The sequence below is a fragment of the Cavia porcellus genome, unplaced genomic scaffold (genome assembly GCF_034190915.1).
Source record: "Cavia porcellus strain 051 isolate PalLab524CR breed Dunkin Hartley unplaced genomic scaffold, mCavPor4.1 scaffold_1, whole genome shotgun sequence".
Taxonomy (NCBI): Eukaryota; Metazoa; Chordata; class Mammalia; order Rodentia; family Caviidae; genus Cavia; species Cavia porcellus.
Window position 1 is genome coordinate 29,057,732 of NW_026947484.1, and position 23,717 is coordinate 29,081,448.

Sequence of the window (23,717 nt, forward strand, 5' to 3'; positions counted from 1 at the left end):
CCTTTAGAAATTTTATCATTTGGGATGATTTTAACTACCACCATTAGCAATAATGCCCAGATCTTTAGTTTGGTCTTTAGTTTAGTTTGGTCAAGAGCAATAGTTTGGTCTTGCATACCATAGCTCTATCTTCAGTTGCCTGTAGAAGATGGGCAGTGTGTGTGTGTGTGTGTGTGTGTGTGTGTGTGTGTGTGTGTGCATGTGTTTGTGTCTGTTTTGTAGTACTAGGTAACTGGGAGTTGGCGCCAGGGCCTCATGTATGGAAGGCAAATGTTTTACTACTGAGCTATACCTTCAGCCCTTTTAAAGCTTTATTTTGATATAGGGTTTACAAACTGCTCAGTCTACCCTGGAGCTTATGATATTTCTGCCTCAGCCTGCCAAATAGCTGGGATTACTGTTCTACAACACCATGCCAGGAAAGATTGCAGATGACTGTTCTTGACACTTCAGATTTCCTATAAAAACTACTTATCTCTTCCTTTTCCATTTTTCCTATCATTATGCTGGCATTATTTTCCAGGTTCCTCAGCAATACAGGCTGAAAATGTTTCACTCTAATCAGTCACTGCTGAATCTTCCTTTAAAAAATCTTGGAATTATGTCTTTCTGTTTCTTTATCTTTCATAGATACTTAGGCTTTTATGTTTCATCTCTAACTTATCGTATTTCTCTCTGATCTCAGTTTTGTGTTTTTTTTTTTTTTTCCCTCTTGGAAACCCAGAATGTCAGGAACTGGGTTATTCTAAAGTATTCTTTTACCTTCATAAGAGCACAGAAATTCTTTTAAAAATTCTATGAATTATGATGATTACTTGTTGAATTAAATCAAACATATTTTGCCTTTTCTTTAAATATACTTCCTGTTGTCACACCAAATTAATTTTTACTTCCAATCAAAGAAACTCTCCACTCACGCTACAACTCTACTGCTATTTTCTGAGCTTTATTTCACTTTCTCTTTTCTTTATATTTTCTTCCCATTTCTCTTCCTAAATGCACATTTCTAAAAATTTTAATTTCAACATCAATTTACTCCATGTAACTTTGTGTACCATAACATTTAAAGCATGGAAGAATTGCTTAATTAGTTGGTACATGTTATTAAGCCTCTATTTAGATATTCTACTGTTGAAAGTTTAGTTATGATGTTTGACCATTTTTGCCTTTCCCTTTTATTAATAAATAAGGATTGTATATGTGTTTTTAAATCTATAAAATGGAAATAATAATTTTTATCTTAAAAAGTATAATGAAATTAGTAGTTATTAAGTAACAAGTTTATATTTGTTCATTTGCTTTCTCTGGTCCCTTTCTTAGCAAAACTAAAGCAAGCAAAACACTGCTTGATTTTTATTATAATCATGAAATGATACATTTAGTAGAAAAACAGACTAATTTAATTCCATCATTTCATGTTTGTGTAATTTGAATGAGTGGAGATTTCCAGGTTTATACTTATTAAAAACCTGTGCAGACTCAGAATAGCAAACCGGAAGACTCGTGTATTGGGCCATTTGAGTTTTTCTGTCATGTGTACAAGTCTAATTTGAAACTATTGTACCTTAAACTCTTCCTAATTGCTCAAACCTACAGTCATTATTTCAGATCTTTATTAAAATGAGGCTTTGCCCTATAAAATGCCAATAATTTTTAGCATCTCTATATCTGTTCTATAATTTTCTTTTCTGAAAACTGTTATGCTCAATTTAATATTGGTATGTCATTTGTAACTGGCTAGGGAGTTTTGTGAGGCCATTACAAATTCTAGTTTCACATGATTTGCACTCTTGAGGCTGCACTACTGACATTCTGGGTGTGTTTTTCTGACACAGTCCCACAAGTATTCCTCATACCCTAAGGGCTTCCCTAGGGTATATTCTTTCATGGCATGAAATGGCCCTCACTAAAATGAGAAATTTCTCTTTTGTGAGAAAGTGGATTGAGAAGAACCAAGCCAAAACTTCAACAAACCAATTAAATCAAAAGAAAATGTACAATTCAGTGGGTTAATTAAAATAAAACATACAGTCTTTCTAGTCTTTTATAAAAATGCCTTAAACAATTAGAAATATAAAGCAAAAAATAGAAATACTATGAAGCAGCTATTTTTATACAATGTATAATGTATACAAAAGAATCATGTTCTAAGGATCTGTATAGGTTCACAAAATAATTTATGTAGGATTTAATTTCAATACTGTTTAACATATTATAAAATATTTTAATGAGGAAATCCAAACTAAGGTATTAGATTCAGAAAAATTAATTAAGTGGGAATAAAGTACCAATTGGTAAAATTATTGAATTAGAAATATGAACTGTCAGAAAAAGATTAAAAATGCAGTAGATTAAGAAACAGTGGACTGTAGTAGAGATGACTGTATTACCAGAAAATGAGTTTTATTTGAGTTAAAATATAAAGTCCTATATATGTAATCATTAACATTCTGTTATTCTCCTTCTACTTTGGTAACTCTTGTGAATGACATGAAAGTGTATCTAGTTTTTCTACTAGATTTTAGGTAAAAGATATAAGCTATACTAAAGACTCCACCATATAATGTACTTGAACACTTTATTTTTAGATCTGTTAAATGCCAGTGTAAATATTTTAAATGATGACATCAAGTTTTCAAGTAACTCTGAAGTGTGAGGCAGAGTCCTGGATGCTTTTGGGAGATAGCTTGACTTTAAGAAAGCTCGGGGTTTATTTGTGGAACTAGGATTTTCACATCTGAACAGGTAGATCTCTGCCATTGCAAAGTGGTTGGTGATACTTGACAGGTAAGAATCATGAGTTGTAATTGGGTAGTGAAAGAGGTGTTCATGTTGATTCTTAGAGGACTTTTTGGTTTCACTGAAGAGAGCAGGTTATGTTTTATGCAGGTGATATGTGCTTGCAAAGATTTAAGCAGAGAATATGCTGTTTTCAGGAGCCGGTTATGAGTAGACAAAGTGCTTGGCAAAGGAGATTGTGTGAAAAATAATGAAGGATAAGACTTTTAAAAAGGAAATTGGAGTCAGACTCTGAAAGTCTTTTTTTTTTCAATCTGTTGTCCAGGTAGATGAGTTTGACTACATTGTGCTAGATTTATGGTGATCATATCATGTGGACTATAATCAGAAATCTAAAGGACATCAGTGTGTGGTAAATCTGTCTCAAGATAAATCTGTGTCCTCTCAAGATAAACATATCTCTTTTAGATATGATGCTGCAAATCATAAAGAGTTGGTTGACATACATCATGATAAAGATCCAGCCATCTATTCAACTGTTGGTAGAACTGGAGTGTTAGAAACAGAGTACTCTACCAGAAAAGACAACTTTTTAAAAAAGAAATGTATTTGAAAACATCATATTTCAGGTGCATTCATGAAGGAATATTCATAGCAGGAATGACTATAATAATATATTAAATGTAAACATAATTCTATTTCATATGATTTATTACCTGCCCATTAAACTTGAATTACCAAAAGTGACTCTAGTTAATAAAAACTGTCTCCCAACAAACCTTTCTTTCTTCTCCCACGTTAATCCATAAGGAAATTACAAGAAAAGATACAGAATGTTTGCTTGTTTTTATGAGCATTTCCTATGGTTTGATAGTTAGGGAATAGTGGTTTCGTTCTATTAGTGGTTCTCTCGATTTGCTCTGGGTGGGTATCATTTACTAGTCCTGAAAAAAACAGACCCAAGCACAGAAACTATGATTCATTCAACCTTAACCAGGCCTGGGAATTTGCAGTTTAGTGAGCCCTCCACCCAATTCTCAGAAGACTGTGTCTGAGACTGCTTTCTCAGAATCATTGCTCTAGAATTAAGGGGAACACATGAATGTTGTGGAAAATAAACTCTCCTTCCTTAGCAATATATATATATATATATATATATATATATATATATATATATACAATTAAGCAAATGGTTCAGTGGTTGATGCTATGGGTTCACCCTTAAATGAAGGACTTCATTAAGGAATGTCCTAGGAATTTTAAACGTGATTTGTAATTTTAACAGTGATTGTTAGGGTTTGTTGCTTAAGTCCTGTGTTTCTTAAAACTGGCTGTAAATGTGCTTCTTTCTGTCTGTTTTGCTTGGACATTTCCTAAAAGTCCAAGTGAATTTAATGAGCATAGATAGCATGGTTAATACAGATACATGATAACTCAGTACAAGGAATTTTGTTATAATCCACAGAATAGAAAAACTTGGAAAAGCCTCTATGAATTCATTTAATCAGAATTGAGAGGTGCCCTCACACGTGTTTCCAGGGCACTGCCCTCAGCACTGCCAGGAAAGACACCCAGCTCTTGCATAGGCTCCTGGGAATCAAGGCTCTGATTTGTCATAGGGGAAAAAGGCCAAGAAATGCACTGTAACAGCTTGGAAGATGACTTTGCAAATCCCAGAAACAGTCATTCCCCAGTTTATTAATTGAGAAGGAGTGAAGAGAGTAAGACTAAAGATGTTGACTCGGGCAGAGCCTGTGGTGGGGTCCTAGGTAAAATGGGTAGAGGGAAGAACGGGAGAAAAGCCCAGCCCCTTTTGAAGCTAATGAAATTAACAGCTTAAAACAAGAGATCACCCTAAAAATCCATGACTGCTGCTTCTATCTCTTTTGCACCTACTTTTAGTGTAATGGCTTTGATTTATAGTATTTGCAGTTTAGATTTTAATGTCTGCTTATGACATTCGGAATACTTTTTGTTGTGGTGACTTCAATTTTTCTCTATGTCCAAAATATGGCCTAACATACCATAAGAGTTTAGTGGAGAAAGTTGTTTTTAATTTTGTGCAATGTTATAAGAATATTATCTCTCTGTCTCTCTCTGTCTCTGTCTCTCTCTGTTCTCTCTCTCTCTCTCTCTCTGTCTCTCTCTCTCTCTCTCTCTCTCTCTCTCTCTCTCTCTCTCTCTCTCTGTGCCTCTCTTGCTCTCTTTCTTTCTGTCCACACTTTGAGTTAGGGACAAGGGATCAAACCCAGAGACTCCCACACACTAAGCAAGCACTCTGCCTCTGGTCTTTATCCCTAGATTCCTGAATATTCTTGATTGATGCTTGCTTCTTTGTGACAAAGTCTCAGTATGTTGCCTAGTGTGGTCTTTCGATTCCTAGACTCAAAGAATTCTGCCATCTCAGCCTCTGTGGACTATATATGTGCTTCAGTTTACCCAGCTCTGAATGTTTTTCCTATTGCTTAGGCTGGATATGATCAATTTTCTGTAAATATCTATTTTGAAAGCCTTGTTATGGTTTTCACAATACCTTTAGCATGTCTCAGGACAAAAGAATACAATGGTGTGCTATATTGGTGCCATTTCTATATAATGAAGCTGTTTTCATTAATGTAATACAAATAGATAATGTATAGCATATGAACAAGACTTAAAAATTGGTGTGTCCAATTGATCATAGTGAAGAAAGAGCATGAAAGTCAGTTTTGAATTTGACAAAAATGCATGCTTAATAATTGTTCATAGTCCAATACACATTGTGGCTTGACAATAAAGAACCATTTTAACACATTTGAATCTTAAAGAAAACCAGACATATAGCTTGGTTTAAAAGTAAGATTTTGCTAGTTTAACATCTCAGTTGCATTTTTCTAATGCTAAATATCATTCACAACTGGTGCTTTACTTGTTCCCTAGAAAGAATAAGATGAGGCTTTGCAGTAGATGGCCATATCAATACTATTAGTACAGTCATTTGTTTATTAAACATAAAGAAGGTTACAATCTATGGAGGTATTTAAAGTCAAAATCTCTGCCTTCTAAATGATCATTGAAAGATTATAATGTAATTCATGTTTAAAATATGAAAGTCATATCTATATTTTGTAAGGAGCATTCTTTTTCATGTTTATGGATTTTTCATTTATATTGTATGTATCTTGCTGTTTAATATTTTAAATTTGGTGTGTACTTCAAAAGTGATTGCTGTTTTGTGATTTACAACCTTGGAGAAAAATAACATAGTAGTCATAACTTTGCAGTTTTTTGTGATGCATGAAGATCAGATTTTTTAATGTTGGTTAATGCTTTGCTAATTAAAGTGTGCATGTTAATTAAAGCAGAGGCTAATGTTAATTACCTATATTAATGGAATCTCATGTAGCACCTGCCTGAAGCAATGGGTTCAATTTTCAAAATATCTCAATTAAGGCTGAAACTTTTGATTTGCATCTAGTAGGGTTTCAATTAACTGCACTGAAAACTTGGCACTCTTAGGGGGTGCAAAATAGTAGTGATTATATGAAGTAAGTAGCATTTCATAGATTCATTTGTAAAGAATTCTTTCTTTAAATTAAAGTATACTTTTCTTATATACTGGTCAGAATTCTTTTCACATGTTAAAACTCAGTGAAAACATCACCTCTTCCATGAAGTATTTCATGGAAGTATTTCAAATTTCTCACCAACTGTTAGTGCCTCAGTATGTTACTCTTACATCTTTTATACAAGTGTGTCTTGTATAGTTAGTTGTTAGTTTATATCCTTTGCTAACTAAGAGATTCTTCTCTTCATTTATCATAGCATATTTGGTGAAACATTAGCAAGTGTTAGAAGTTGCAAACATTGTGTTTATTAAGCACCTATACTTATTGACCAAAGTAGAAATGAGTGAATGTTTATCACATGACAATTCCATTGTTGCTACATGTATAGCTACTTTAAGTGAAGCATGAAGTTGCTGTTTGAGGTCTCCTTGCAATGTCAAAAAAACTGATTGAAACTTTATTAATTCCAGTTAAACATGACATTGAATGGAGAAAAGGGTATTTATTCAAGATAAATCAATATTATGAGACCAGAGAACTAGTGCTTGTGTTGGTAAGAATGATGCTAACTTTTCACTAATGAGACCAGAGAACGTGTGTTTAGTCAGTAGGAATGCCGTTTCTCTTTTAGTCTCTTATTTATAAGCTGACCATGCTATAAGTAAAGCTTGTAGCGTGGCTTGTAGATACAAGCACAATACTTTAAATAAATTATTCTTTGGCTTATGTTGTTTTGGAAACCAATACATTGGGTTATTGATGTAATGGGGACACTAAATAAATTGAAAATTTGAATAGAGCGGCTGGAGAGGTATCTCAGTAGTAGAACACTTTCCTAACATCATTCAGTTCTTAGCATCTCCAAATTTTTTTTAAACCTGAAGCCAGATACATTACAATTAGTGTGCATATCACTTCTCTTTAACTTACTGTTGTATTTGCTGAAGTTCCAATAACCATCATTCCCATTGGGCCTTTGGAAGGGATTATGAGCTAACCTATTTGACATCTAACATAATCATGGTTTCAGAAAAATAATTTTCATTATTCCAAATAATTGAAGGGAACTATAATCTTCTCAATAAGTATATACAAATAGATTACAAACTGATTTATGTTCCCTAGAAAGCATGGTTAACTGTTGTGCTTTCATGGATGTTGACTCTGATAACTGGCTGTTGATCTCAAAGTGTCAAGATTTGTCTTCATTCAGCTGGAAAGAATATCAAACAAGCGTAAGCTCTCTATAGGTAAGGTGTAACTGGCAAGGTGACACAAATTTTGGCACTTATCTGTTTCTTACCATCTCAGTACACTGTTGGATATATATAATATATATATTTGTCAACCTGATGGCAGGCCATGTCACAGCCAGAAAGAGATATGAATGTGTTCATTGATGAATAACCATGCAGGTTTAGATGTGAGAGTTCACGTATCTCAGGCTGCAACTGGCTTCATCTTGGTTAGTGAAAAGGTAGAATAAATGCAATAATAAACATACATACCAGATATTCCTAGGATGAGGCAATGGGCCATGCCTTTAAAATTTGAAGAGCAATGTCACCAAAGCATCCATTCCCCATTGTACCACCATTAAAGTGGCAGATGGCAGAACATTGGCAGGCGGATATTGTGAACAGCTGGAAAACATCTGGTAGGAAGTGACAACCTAATAGCATGCTGGGTTGTGCCTAATTGTGAGGCAATTATTGGGAATCTTGGGAAGAAGCTTCAGTGTTTTAGTTGATAGAATGAAGGAGATGGTTGGAGTAATAAATTCTACTTCAGAGAGAACTCTGAAAAGATATAACTTTAGGGCACAGTGATTATATTAAAGAATATGAATTTGCTTTTACACCAAGTCCTAAATAAGAATAAATGTTTTAAATGAGTCCATAAGAACTATATGAACCTGGAATTAATTTTGGGAAAACATTTAATTCATCATTAGATTATGAATGAATTTGGAAACATGGATTTTGAGAGTATATGGAAAGGTGGGTGAACCAGGGAACACTAATTAAATTGGGGTAATAGAGATAGATTATTTAATAACTGAATTCACATTTTCTCTTCTTTAATCTATAGTTTTTCCAGAAGCTAGATGAAATTTTAAAAAGCTTTTAGATTCTCTATATCCCTATTTCATCTTTTTTCCCCTCCTTTTCTTCATGATAGTCATTTGTTTTTGACCAAGTCATTGTTCACTTATTTCCTTTGTCACAAGGATCACCAAACTTTTCATAACTTGTCTACCCTTCAAGGCTTGTTACAGAGAGTACAAAATTTCATTTTGGAAATTTATAATTCTTTGCAAAAAAAGAGACAGACTGAGATGTACAATTTGAGGAGATAAAATATACTGATGTCTGTTACATGAATAAGGCAGATTACCTAAAAGATCACCAGACAAATCCTTTCTCCATGCAGCCTGCCTTAGAATGTGCTATCATAAACATGTCATGAAGAAAAAGAGAAATCTAAATAAGTAGTAGAGGTTTCATGGATTTCCCAGGTACTGTCCTGATCTACTTGTCACTGACAGGATTAAATGATTCTGTTGAGAGCACACCTTTCAATAAATGTTGGCCTTATTTCCCTTCATCTAGACCCCCTTAATCACTGAGCCAAATGGAGCTTTTTCAACTACTACATTTTTATGTTTAGTATATATTTATTCTTCCTTTGGGCCCCAGAATCAAGTAAATAAATAAAGTAAAAATGAAAGAGCAAAAGTTTACTGTGAACAAGCAATGATCTTTTCAGTTTCCAAACATCTAGAGTTCAGATGTCCTTTTAGGAAAGAGAGGTGGATTTGAGCAGAGGACCATGTGAAGTCCAGCTGAAGAGATGGGCTCAGATTAAAAGAGATAGGGTGAGGAAGTACTGTCCATTTATGCTGACACGTGCATGAAGCCTTGGAGAGGCAATTCAGAGAAATGGGCAGAAAGGGATTTGACAATTAGAATTGACAAGAAAAGTTTTCACATTGAGGCTTCATTGCTTTCCAAACTCTGGATATATAAAGGGAATGAATTGCAATGCGGTTGTGTTGTACAGGACAAGGTAATCAGAGTGTGTAAACTAGAAGTAAACAGCAGTAGTGCCCAGCCATCCGGTATGTGGTATCAATGTCATTTCTAAAAGCAGCAGGAGTAGAGCTTTGAATGAGTCCAAGACTCACAGTATACAGCATATAGAACCTTGCAGAAAGAGACTGAAATGTGTACCTTATGTGGTAGGCTTAGTAGACCTGATGTCATATTACAGCCATCAGCTGTTTTAATTGTTTTATACTGGCAGTCTCAGTGAGGAACTGACCAGGGATTGGTAATGAGGGTTTCAAGACTACTCTATTGAGGATGCCTAGAAGTGTTAGAAGAAGCACTGCTCTTGGTGCCAGAAACCCCTGGCTCTTCTCATGAGCTATGACTTTGGACAAAGCAATTTTTAACCTCTGGCTCCTTCCTCTTTTCAGTGAGGATAATACCTGGTCCCCTGGTGCATAGCACAAGGTTAAGATTATCAAATAAGATAACACACATGAAATTGTAATCCATAAAAGCATAAGTGTAATTTATTATCAAGAGTATTGATACCCTATTAGCTAGTGACTCTTGATCTAGCAAAATATTATTCTCAATGATTTAAGCATTTATTCAAAAACCCAGTAAATACAAAGAACTGGTATAGCGGACAGAGAGTGAGCTCAAGACTACTTAATTCAATTAATCCATTAATTTGTATACTGGTTCAAATGACTAGACAAATAAATCAATATTTGTTTCATTGAATAATAGATTATTTGGGATGAAACTAAAATATAAACATCAGTTATATAAAATATAAGTTTATTGTTCTCTTTAAATATCTACGAAATGACTGAAAGTTTCCTTTTGAGTATGGAATTACGAATAATAGTAAGATGTTTATCATTTTTCAAGACTGCATTTCTCCTTAGGGCTGGTTCTAAAGCTGTAAAGTTATAGATCAAAGACAGTGGTGCACTTAATAGCAATATAAAAGGACTTCCTTCTCACTGCTGTCTTTTATTCTGATTCTCTTTTATTTTTTATTTTTTGTCTCACACTGTCAAACTGAGATCCAGTAGTCTTTACTAGCAACATGGAAAGCTAGGTGAATCACCATGTGGACTGTTTCATGTTATAGATTTCCCTTTTTCTTATGGCACTTGCTAAGTTTTGCCCCCATCTTTTGTTATCTATAAATGAGAAATTTGGTCCAGATGCTTTCTGGGATTCAGGTGAAAATTTTTTCATCCTATATCAATGATGACAAACCTTTTATTTGCCACAGCTAGCCTATGTATTTCAAATGGCATTCAGACTTCCCACTACTTGTGATGTTAAAGTGGTGACAGCCAGGTATTTTCTTTTCGTATGGATGAAATTTCCCATGTAATTAGCAGGTAACTTGTGGGGGTAGTTCTTGGGCATAAAATGAATATTCACTTCCTTGTTTAAAATTTGGTTAGGATTTTACAATTTATTGATGATTCTTATTGGAATCAGTTATTTCTCTGAGAGTTGCAAAATGGCAAATTCTTCATTGTATAAGTTTTCTCATATTTTTAGTAGGCATTTATTTTTTATCTATAAAACTTTCTTTTACCAATTTCAGAGGAGCTACTATTTCTTTTTCAAAAAGCAAGTGAAATGCTTCTCTCACTACTTACCAATCTTTGGGAAAAGGAATTAGTGTAATAGTCACTTGCAACAGTATTTTCCCCCTTCTTTTGACTATAGTTTTAGACTATTTTTATTTATTCAGTAGACAACAGTCAGTTATAATAAGTCCTTCCGATGTACTTATTTCCTATTTTTGCCATTGAGGGAGCTTCTTCATGGTAGTATCTGTATCCTTTTGATAGATTCTTGTTACTCAATCACCTTCCTTGGTTCTCTAGAACAAAATGATTTTTCAGACTCATTTTGTACTTTCTTTGGCCTGAATTTTTTAAAAGGATTATTAAATGATAGCATGAATTCTCCTTAGATAGAAAAAAGCCGTGTCAGCCTCTCTTTTTGCCTCATTCATTCTTTTAACCAGTACTTTTATGCATCAGAAGTCCGTGAGTGGTATCAAAATAAACCTGACTCATAACCCACTCCTGGGGGAGCTTTACATCTAATAAAGAGGGGTAGTAATACCAATGAGGTGAAAAATAATATGTGTTATACTAGAGGAACACATAGTTTGTCCAGGAAATTCAGGTGAAGGAGAATATTCCTAAGCCTAAAGGAATATGGGGAATGTAGAGTTGCAGAAGTGAAGGAGAGCCTAAGGAGCAGACAGAAGAACTGCGTATGTGGGAAAACACAGTTTAGTCTGATGTTCAATGTAGGGAGATTTTGCTGTTTGTCCAAAAAAGAAGTCAGTGAGCATAAAGAGCTGTTAAAATTAAGTATTGTCACTTTAAATTAAAATGTGGAGCATAGAGGATTAATAACCTCCAGAGATATTCCTGTTTGCAAATGTTAGACAAAATCTCAATCCATTTCTCAAACTAAAGGAATCTCAGAAGACTTTGTAAAAACAATCCTTTCTTTTGAATGCTATCATTCATATTTTATTTCTCACATTGGCAAACTGAAGTGTTTTTCAGGACTGGCCAAGGATCTCTGCTTTTTATAAGGACATTACCTCTTTTTCTAGCCTGAGAACTACTAAGATAGTGAATGAAATTTTGCTCAACAACTCATTAATATATTCAATACGTCATTTTCTGGACCCAGTATATACAATATGAAAAAAAGCTGTGGCCCTTCCCTTGGAGAATTAATATTGCAGTGGCATGTAGATTAAAAACAAGCAAGTATGAAAATAAATAAAAGAATCAGTCAAATAAATATAATTGTGAATTGTCGTGAATATTAGGAAGCAAAAGCCAGAGAGAAAGAAAGATAGAGAAAGAGAAAGGAGGGAACAACAGGAGATATGTACTTAAACAATTATCAGGAAGGAAATAGTGGGCTTAAATAAAAATTTAAAAATATGAAAGTGTTAGCCATGTGAAAAAGAAAGGAGGAAAATTTTAAGCAAAGGGGACAGTGTGTCCAAGATGGGATGGTGCTAGGTTCATTTGGGTAACTGAAAAGGAAAGAAGCTGATTATCACCAGACTATGTGGGTAAGAGAAAGAACAATTCAGGAAGAGACTAGAGTGATGGGCAGGGAAGTTCCAACAAAGCAGGACTCTGAAGATTCCAGAACCTGCGGAGAGATGCGACTGTAACATACTTTTTGAGGCTGAGGTTAGACCTTTCATTTAAACAGAGTTTGATCTTAACATCTAATATGTGTTATTATGCTATTTTACATGTATGATATATCATGTAATACATATGTATAATATTATATGCATTATTATATTATATTACTACATACGATCAAAAATATAGTAGTAGTGTAATTTTTGTTAAAATGTATTTTTGGGTAGAGAAATATTTTGGAACCCTTTTGATGCTAGTCTTAAGAGATAACTAGCAATAATTCATTTTTTCACTCTGTCATAAAACAAAGAGTGAACAATGGAGGATACAGTTTTACTTAACTTGTTCTCTACTTAGAATATCAGGTACCTGATGGAAAAGAATCAAGCTGCAAAGGGGAAAATATCTGTATTTGTATCTTTTTTTGAGTCTCTTCAGGCATGATAGCAGAGATAGTGATAATTTTTTGGAAAATCTAAGCAACACATTAAGTTTTACAAGCCCTAAGCAGCAATGATGATCAACCTGTATAGTCATAAAGATGATACAAATACATGGGAAACACAGATCTACCAGAAAATAGCCCTAGTAGTTCCTTTTAATATTTGTTGGAAATTAGAGAGAGGAGGAAAGAATGATTAGATATGTTTTTGAGTGTTAGTTTAAATCGTAGAGCTTTGTTTTTTACGATAATTTTACATTAGCTTATTTAAGATTTTAAGAACATTACAACTTGGATTTTGTGAGCTCTTGTCATTATACTTGCTTTCTTCCCTTGGTCTTCTACTCTTTCTTTCTTTATCTTCCTCAATCCACTTTTCTCCCATTAAGTTCTCCTTTCCAGATCATACATGTAAACCAGGTTCTGAGGCTCTGTGTTCTTTCCGGACTATGGAAATTGGAGTTTCATGGGCAATCCCATCTTTGAATAGTCTCCTGTCTCACATCCAGATCACTAAAGAACTGGACCTAATGAATATAAGACACAAATGAAGTGAACGTGCAATACTTGGGCTGCTTTTCCAGGGTCTCCCCACCCTTCCTGTGCAAATAGGTTTTCACCCACAGATTTTCTTAAAATTATCTTGGAGGTTAATGCATTTCAGTCTTTAAGTGAAGAGCATTGAAATTTATAAAGTTGGAGTGTTGGATGTTGTTAGTACCTGTGACTATTCAGTATGAATTAATCCAGTAGTTAATAAGAGTCACGATGGGGGTATTGGCAAGGTAATGGGGAGTTATTTTATATGAAGGTCATTAAGTACGGCTTTGAGAATTATTGGACTTTTTTATACAGTGTTTAGCACTCAGTTTATTCATAGTAAGCATCTTCTGCTTCCAATACAACTTCCCAACTAAATACAAATATCTGCCTTTATCTTACTATTATGACTTCTGTAAATTGATTAATAACTGATATAATAAAAAAGGCTTTTCCCTAGCAAAAATGATTTTGTATTTCCTATATATGTAGATTTAAATTTTTAAAAAACTACCATAAGTTTTGAAATTGTCTTTTTGATTTTTTCTTTTCTTCATCTTCAAATATCTCTCATTTGTCAATGGATCTCATCTCTATAATACCTAGATAAAATGTATTTTCTCCCTTTTAAATACTTTTATATTCTCATCTGTTTTTATGGCATGTTACTGCATGTCTCCAGAGGCACACAGCTTTTTTATTTTCAAGTAAATTTATATTAGTTACAGTCTCCAGCTGTTTTAGATATAGGATCATTTCCTGTTGGTACTGTTTCCAGGACAATTCTTTTTCTCCTCACAAAAATGAAAAATGTAATTTAACAAAGACATCCTATAATTGCCTTCATATCTAGCAAGGTATCTAGCAATCTAAATACTTTATTTTATTTAAAACATCTGTCTACATAGCATCTAGTGATTGTCCAGGGCTATATTATCCTTGGGAAAGGCAGCTGCTGCCATTTTTATTTAATTTTTAGGGAACCAACAGAAATGTCTCCTTAATATTGAGTCTTCAGTGACTATATCATATCTGAGATTCTTCAAAAATGAGAATAGTTGCCTTTTTGGTGCTTGCAATTTAGTCTTTTTCAAATTGGGAAAGAAAATTACTTTAAAAATTACTATGGAAACAATTTGTAAGACTAGTAAGCTTTTGAGGTATATATATATATATATATACATATATACATTATGGCATGCTACTCTACTCATATAACTAGTCTCACTCTGAAATCTCATTCTAATTGCTAAGCTTTTTAATATCATTTGTCTCTAGTGCAGTTTTTATAATAAAAATGTAAATCTTTTATTGTGAAGTCTTTATGCTGATTAGAGCAGTCAGTTTATATTTTGTTACTCTTTAGAAACTGAATAAAAATGGCTGCTTCTACAAAAGCTCTTTATCTTGGGGAAGATTCTGAATTTGTCTTATAGAGAAATTCATTTGTAATTTCTATTTATTGTTCATGAACCTTGTAAACCTAAACTGAAGTGTTTAACTTTTACTAGATCATATCAATTTAGGCTCAACTGAATGCCAAAAACAACAGACTCTGAGGGTTATAATGCTGTGTCTAAATGAGAAACTTTACCTTTTCCAGGGAAGTACTCAAAATATTCCTTTACAGAACACTAAGAGCATGAAAGGGAAATGATTATGGTTCCCCAGTGACACGCTGTAATGATTGACAGAAAAAACCAACATGTGTGCCACCTGAGACATCTTGTTCAGGAACTTTCTAGAGGGTAGTAATTGGTGTTGGCACACACACACACACACACACACACACACACACACACAAATGACTTGATTCAGCACGTTTCAATTCAAATTCCCAAAGCACTAAAGAAAGAAGTAAATATTCATCAATAATCAAAATTTATATTGATTTTTATTCTACATTAACAGCTCAAAGTTAAGATTCTTGACAGGATAAATGTTGGTTTGAATGATTCTCTTTGAAAGGAGAATATAGACACTGAACTGAGAGCTACTATGCATTCCTGAACCATAGGCCCTGATTATTAGAGCCATAGGAGGCTAAATTCTAAAAGAACAGTATAAAGGCACAATTGTTCAGTACTGTTTTGATAACTAAATTGTTGTTATGAGTATTTAAAGTAATTCTTGTTATTCCTCCTTCATTCTTTTTTATTCTATCACTATCTAACGACAGATATTTTATAGAATTTCAAAGGAACTGGAATGCATGCTATAGTTACAGAGTTAGTGTGGCATTTTCCAATATAACATACTTGGAAGGAACAAATCATGCAGGATAAGAGAAACTATGACTGGATCTTTTGTACCTTCACCATGTACATTTTTAATTTTTATTTTCTGCCATAAAGTAATTAAGGATTTTCTGTGGTGCAATTTAGAAGACAAGAGTAAGGACATCATTATAAAATATGTATACAGAATGCCTTTGCCATTGTTCAGACATTTGCTAAGAAAACAGCAGTGGAGAGAGGTCAAAATTTCTCATCATCCTATCCAGTCCATGCCATGTAATTGTACTTTCTCCCCACCCTTATTATGCTATAAAATCCTGAATTTTTAAAGAGGTTAGGTACTTGCATTACAAAAAGGAGAGGATGATTTGTAGATTAACCTTTTCATAATTCACAGATGCAGTTGCGTGATGTATTTGTTTTTGTTGTTATTTTGTTGAGTTTTTAATAAACATCTGTCATTAAAATAGAGAAGACATTTTTCTTATTCACTTCATATATGAAATAATGAAAGTAGTGTTAATGTTAATTCTTACACTGTAAAATCTTACCATTTAATAAGTATTCTTAATAAATATTATGAATGCAACTTTAAAATTGAATTTTTAAATATTAGGATGAATTTTTTGATGGCTTATAAGCCATACATAATAAAATAAAAACTTTTAGAGATTCAAATATAAGATTTTTGACTGATCAGTCATCTTGTGCTAACAGACATGAGAAACCTTAATAACCTAACGCTAGGTTTTCTAGAGCTGTGAATATGATCATAATTTTGTATATTAATATGTGAAGATATAAAATACTCTTGCTGAATATTTTATACTTTAAAAAGTATAAAATATGCTTTGAAAGTCCTTCTTAAATTTTTATATATAATTAATTTTAACAAGGGAAGTATATTTTAATACTTTTGTAGTTATCCAATGTTGAAAAGAATACTCCAACAAGTTTACTAATTGTTTTCTTGGTAGCATTTTTGCAGAGTTATATTAGTTTTATCTTTGCATGAATATGTGAGTTCATGTATATACAGTAATTTTTCTGTTTATAGATTACATGTTCCCTGCATTAGTTATTTTTCTCTTGTTACTGAGACAAAATAAATGACACCCAAAATTAAAGAAGAGAAAGTTTGTTTAGCTCACAGTTTGAAGAAGTTTCAATCCATATTTTCTGGCTCCAAGGCAGGGTGGCATACAGCAGAGGTACAACAGTTCATGACAGCAAAACAAAGAAAAAGCAAGAAGAGCACAAAAGGGTAAAAGGGGAGGAGAGAGAACTCTTTCTGTTGCTTATATTGTATGTAGACTACTCACCCTAGGATGGGTGTGGCACTCACACTCAGAATCCCAGAACTAGACAATGAATCAATCACAAACTATAGATTCAGCTGTCTCTGAAAAGCACCACCTCGCCATGACTGCCTGAGGCTTTGAGGGAACATCCAGACACAAACCGTAACATTCCCTGTTAGTAAAGCCCATGCAACCTTCATGTGCATCTTATGTATTGCTAACACATGTAATACACTTAGGATAAATTTTTGAATGATTAAAGGAAGACTCTTAATCACTTTTACTCTAAAGAAATGTGTTGTTCCTTTAGTCTTTTGATTTCTTGTTCTGAGTCTGTTGAAGGTAACTGGCATCCCACTCAAGTGTACAAACAATTGAAAAACGGTACAAGATTCTCATTCATTATAAAACCAAATGTTATTTGAATTTAGCCAGAATGTAATTAATCATGGATATGTGAATTGCTGTCCATAGAGAGTTCATTTCTGGACAAGGGAAATTTGCTATGAATTCAGCCTCAAAGATGAGTTATTTTAGGAACTTATGAACTGCCAACAGTGATAAGGAAAGCCAAAAGGCAAAAGATAACTAGATTTTAGGAAAAAAACATCATAAATGTGAGAACTCTAAATCCTGCAATGAGTATGAGGAACTCTGCCAAAGAAAAGAGTCAAGACTTCCAAGCCCAGATTCTAATCAACCCTGGAAGTTCTTGACAGGATTTGTGGGGGTCTTGAGACCTGAAAGTGTTTCCAGAAACAGGAAGCAATCTGAGCTGGTTACTTAAGAGGGATACTACTGAGAGGAAAAAGGAAAGGCATAGTAAATATTTGTTTAATGAAGTAAAGGAAAAGGTGTGTGCTAAGATATACTATACCAAGGATAAAACAAAATGAAACAAAACAAAACAAAACAAAAACCTATATAGTAAAAGTAGGAAAACATTCCAATGACAAAATTATTGTTAGAAAAAGTAGTTTACCTCCATTATATTAATAAATTCCTATGATTTTCCTGAGCTAGTATAGTCTTCCAAATATAAATTGTGATGTTATCAAAATCTTCAAAATCCCAAATAACTTTTGAATTAAAGAAGCTTTTCTTTTTATCCAGAGAATGGTAAGCAAGTTATATATTTTAATAATTTTCCTTCTCAACAAAGAAAAGTCTCCTAACAGAAAATGAAGCCAACAATTTAAAAAATCAATCTGAAGTTACAGGTTTCAAAATGTTTTATTTCTTTGTACATATTAAACAATTTTAGATGTTCAAACTCAGCAAAATATATTCAGACTGTATATAGAATGCTTGTCACTTACATGAGCTATGTGGAGTGTTAAGACCATAGCAATAAATACATGGACAATGTCTTTGACTTTCTGGAATTTCCAATCTACTGAGGGAAGACTGAAAACATAAATAGTATATCTGGGCTACATATTGTACATTGTAGAAAGGAGAACAGGAGTTGCCAGAGGTGGAAGTGGAGTGCAGTTTAATCAGCAGGTCACAGAAGACCTAGATGACAACATGACATTTCAGCAAAGACCTGAGGAGATTAAGGACTGAACTGTCAGGCAAACAAGAGCTAATGGCTTCAGAGTATACCCATTAACCCTGCCAGAGCAGGTACAAATATGTTAAGGGCAGAGAAAAGACTACTCAGAATGAGGACAAAATACCAACGAGAATGTGGACAAAGGCCTTGCTGGAGGGTGTTTGAGAAAGGAAAAAAAGAGAGAGATTAGAAACAACAATATAGGTGATATAAGTAGAAGTGGTTTTACCATAATGGAGACCAGAGAAATGGGGCTGTATCTGGAGAATAAATTTTCCAGGAGTGGGAGCTAATGATCTAATGTAAATACTAGAATAGAAAGGAAAAAGTTGATGTAGAAAAGAAAGGCCATTGTTAATTATCTTTGGGTAGATAAGTGAACATCCTGTGTGCAAATGAAAGCATTGGCTTTACATAGAAATATGTACCTCTTCCACAGATGCAGAAGACCGGCATGCAGGTAGATATTAGTGGGGTCCCATGGGGTCCATTATACTTGAGTAGGGATGTCTATAATGATATGAGTTAAGAAAATGTAGCATTGATTTTTAATACTCTAAAGATATTTAACCCCATAAAGGTTGCTGGGATATGAAGTGATAAAGGAAATTATTGATAAAGGAAATTATTGATGTTTCTCAATTAAATTAGTACTTTTTGGAAAAGGAAATCACATGTTTGTCTGTATGTGATTATAAAAGTGAGTATGCATATCATCCTTCAAGATTGTTCACTTTTCTAAAATTCACCCAACCCCAAAATGTGTCATACCTGTTTTGTTGTTAGATATACAATATGAGTTGGGAATAAATGGTTGAGTAATATTGAAGAGTCTAAGGAAGGCTATTGAATTTGGATCACCGTACACAAAGCCAAAGTTAAATAAAATATTTCAGAGCACTGTCTTGTGTCATGATTAAATTATTAATTTACAGTCTAAATTTGAAGAGTATCTCTAGTGATTTAGGTACTAGGTACATACAAAATAAAGTGAGGAGGCATGACCATAATAATAAATAGCAAGGAAATTTTATTACATCTCAGGTGACATGAAACATTTTACAATTTATTAGGATGCCACAGGAAAATACCACAGAGGGGTTAAATAACAGAAATTTATTTCCCACAGTTCTGGAGGATGGAAGTCCAAGTTCAAAGTGTTCACAGGTATAGTTCCTGGCAAGACTTCTCTCCCTGGCTTGTATAAGGGTGCCTTCTCACTGTTTTTCCATGTGGCCTTTCCTCAGTGTGTATACACTTCTGATGTGTCTTGTTTTCTTACAGGATCACCAATCCTGTTGCATTAGGGCCCCACACTAGTGACCTCATCTAGCTTTATCTATTGGTGTGGTTCTCTTCTCCAAAACAAAGCTCTTTTCAGAAGGTAGCCATGTTGTGTTTTCCTTTGCATCCAGAGTACCTGGTGTAGTTCCTGAAGTGTGATAGAACCTCAGTGAACATAGGACTAATAATACTAGATACTTCCAAGGTTCTGGGGCTGCAAAATGGCCAAAGAAATAGATGCAGTCTTTTATATTGCTTGGATTCTGGAGATAGAGACAAAAATAAATGTAAAACATCAGATATAAGAGTTTTAAAGTAGAATGTCTACTATGAAGGAAAGTAGTGTGATTCTGAAAGAAAAATAAAGAGGATCTATTTTAATAGGACTCTTTGAGAAGTAATGTGTAAGATAAGAGTTGAATGAGAGCACGTTATGAAGAAAATGTTCCAGAGAAGTGGAACAATGCTCTACAGTCAAACAGTCCTGATGAAGAAAAAATTGTTTTTTAAAAAATAGAATGGTTAAAAAATTGAAAGATGAAAAACTGTATGGTGGTCCAGAAGAAGAGTAGGTCTAAGACAGGAAATGAGGTCTGAGGAGGGAAAGAAACAGATCTCTTAGACAATGGGAAAATGTTTGTTTAGTTTGAAAACAGGGTTAGATCAACTTGTGTTTTATAAGGACCACTCTGGGAAAAGGCAAGAGATGGAAGGAATAGGAGTGAGCAAAAGAAATAATACATGTTAGAAGATAATTGTTGGATAGCAAGTGAGAGGTGAAGGCTTGCACTAAGCTGGAAGCAGTGTAGACTGGAGAGACAGACTGAAGAGACATCTTAGAAAATGAATAAACAACTTAGAGAATAACTTGATATGGGAAATAAACAGAAGTCAAAAGTGATTGTTAGGTATCTAAACTCTGCAATAAATAGATGGTGACATTTATAAGGTCTAAGGATCGAGAGGTTTTAGAGTATGGAGTTAAAGTGAGAACAAAAGTTCTGTTTTGATTAGGAAGGTCTGTAGTAATCCAAATAGTGATGTCAGGTGGTTCATGAGGTATATAACTGTGCAGCTCACAGAAGAGGATTGGAAGACATTACTATATTAATGGCATTTTTTTTTAAATGCAGAGACTATAAGGAAATGAAATTCAGGCTCTGACATTCAAGCAATCTCAGCTATGACATATTAAGATCAATGAATGAGTATATAAAATGAATTTGGAGATTGCACAATAGGAGGACGTACAGTTATTGAGAATCTGTTGTACTGGGCCAGCCAACATATAATGCAGGCTTAGAATGAGAACTGATTCTTTTTTCACTTCTCTTTGTAAACTTTTCCAGTGGCACTCACATTTCATCTAATTTCAACGACTGAGTCTAGGTTTGCATTTTTGTTCTAATATTTCAACATACTTGCTGAACATCTTGCTCTGACTGTTCCATCACTGCCTCAAACTAAAAGACACAATTCTAAGTCATCTCTTCCATTTTTCCATATTTCTCTTTTTATGTTACTCAAATTGATGGTAGCATGGACCTCTCAGCAACCTAGAACAGAACACTGAATCCATTAAGAGTCTTGCTCTCTTTTTATATTTTCTTAAATGAGTAAGTGGTCAAATCCTATTGATAAGACATGTTTAATACTCATTAGGCTAATTTTCTTTATGTAAAATACAGTCACTTTTAAAAGCATTCACTATTATCATACATGATAGTAAATTTAAGTAAAGGAATTGTGTTACTGTTTTTTAAAAATGTATTTTCTTCAAATATTTCTCCCAAAAATTTATCACTAGAGCAATATGTAGTGTAGGACAAATTTAAGACAGTCTGCAGAAAGATTTAGACTGACAAAGCCATTGAACCTTAGCAGAAAGCACTGCTTTGGTTCTGTTTTTATAAGCACATTTAGGAATGAATCACTGAAAGCAGAGATTGAAATAAAGATAAATAGGAGTGACCTGGGCCATCTAATTCATCTCCTTGTTGGTGCAGGGAAATTTCTAGACCAAGGTCTATGAAATACTATGTAATAAAAATTGTGGATTGCAACATTTCAATCATTTTTGTAAGGTGACTAATTATCTTGCAAGTTGTTCTCAGCTTTGTTCTATGAACTCCACATCTCCCTGTCTTTGAGAGGTGTTTCATTTTTCCCAAAGAAATGGCCAAGGATCAAGAGATGAACACTGATTATTTTTCTATAGTAGTAATGGGCCCATATTATTTTCCTCTTTATAATACTTTCTGTGACTCTAACAGACATTAGTGAGATCATTACTCAGAATGAGCCATGGTCCAGCATGCTACTTTGACTGGTTAAGAACTAACAGAAATCTCTGCATATCAACATGTCCTTCATGGCCCAATTGCATTATTTCACAGACTGGCTCTTCCTTGTTTTTAGCTTTGCAGTGGAAAGAAGGAGATGGTATTTGGGATAGCTGTTTTTAAGTTCTTTGTTCAACATCTGTTATATCATTTATCACATAATAATCTGTATGCTTTTATTGTCATTTTAAGACAAGGTCTCACTATGCAGTTCAGGATGGCCTTGGGCTCACATTGTATCCCAGGCTGGTTTTAAACTTGCAAACAGTTCTGCCTCAGCCTCCCAAATGCTAGGATTACAGGAATGTACCCCCATGCCCAGCTTGTATGCTCTTTTAAAGGCTGTATGCTCTTGTTTTTCTAATCATCAATTCTCTGCATTCAATTTTATGCATTTTAATATACATTCTATGATCCCATGGTGTTTGCAGATCTCTTAGTTGGTGCTTTCCTATATGTGCATTTAACATTCTGCAACCTCCTCCTTCTGTAGCTTTTATAAAGATGCAAAACATTATAATTAGCATTTTCTTTGTGAATTCTCAGCAACCTACTCTTACTCCATGTATTATTACCTTTGTTTATATGTTTAATGTAATTCTTTGATACTGAGATTGAACCAAGGGTCTTTGAGCCATTTTCTATTCTTTTTATTTTGAGACAGGTTCTTTCTAAGTGCTAAGTTACACAGGCTGGGCTTGAAATCACAATCCTCCTTCCTCAGCCTAATAGAGTGCTGAGATTATTGGTGTATGGCACCATGTCCAGCTGTGTCATAATTCTTAATCCAATTGAATTTCTTCTTATCTAAGGCAATTGGCTTGAGAAAGAATAATTCATATAAATTAACATACTAATTACAGGTTTGAATTGCCTTCTCAAACTTCAGTTTTATAACTACAGTAATGGTAGCGTTGTTTCTTTTTCTTCCTTGGCAATCTATCACACTCATAACTAGCAATATGGTAACCCAGAATGGTTTTAGGCCTTATAGCTCATAAACTACTCATTTTCCTTACAGAGCCCTAATTTGGTCATTCAGGCAAGTGCCACTTTATAAACTTTTTCTCCATAGCCAGGTGTATAAAATAAGAGACCAGACAAAAGCTTTTAGTTGACCATGGATATCAAGAAGAACAGGTCATGTCTGATGTGACTTTTCTCATACATTCTAGACTTCTAGGGACTACTCAGCAGCTGTCCCAAATGTTTATTATGATACTTATTAATAAAATTATAAAACAGCATTTTTAAGGTTTATCATAAATGTTAATTAATGTGCTTGAATATTGTGAAGCACACTAAAAGACGAATCCTTAGGTTTACCAAATATGTGAACTCAGTATTGCTCTGGTCCCATTACCATGGATATGCACGCCCCTGAGAAGACTTCATTCATCTGGTGTTCTAGGGAACCCTAAAGTCACAGTAATTATAGCAACTACAATAAATGAAGTATCTATTCAATACATTTCTATGCCAAATATTACT

General features: G+C 33.9%; 1 protein-coding gene across 5 annotated transcripts in view; it reads left to right on the forward strand.

Annotated features, from left to right (window-relative positions):
- Positions 1-23,717, forward strand: part of Akap6 (A-kinase anchoring protein 6) — a 466,251-nt gene that overhangs the window by 278,951 nt on the left and 163,583 nt on the right. The window lies entirely within an intron of this gene.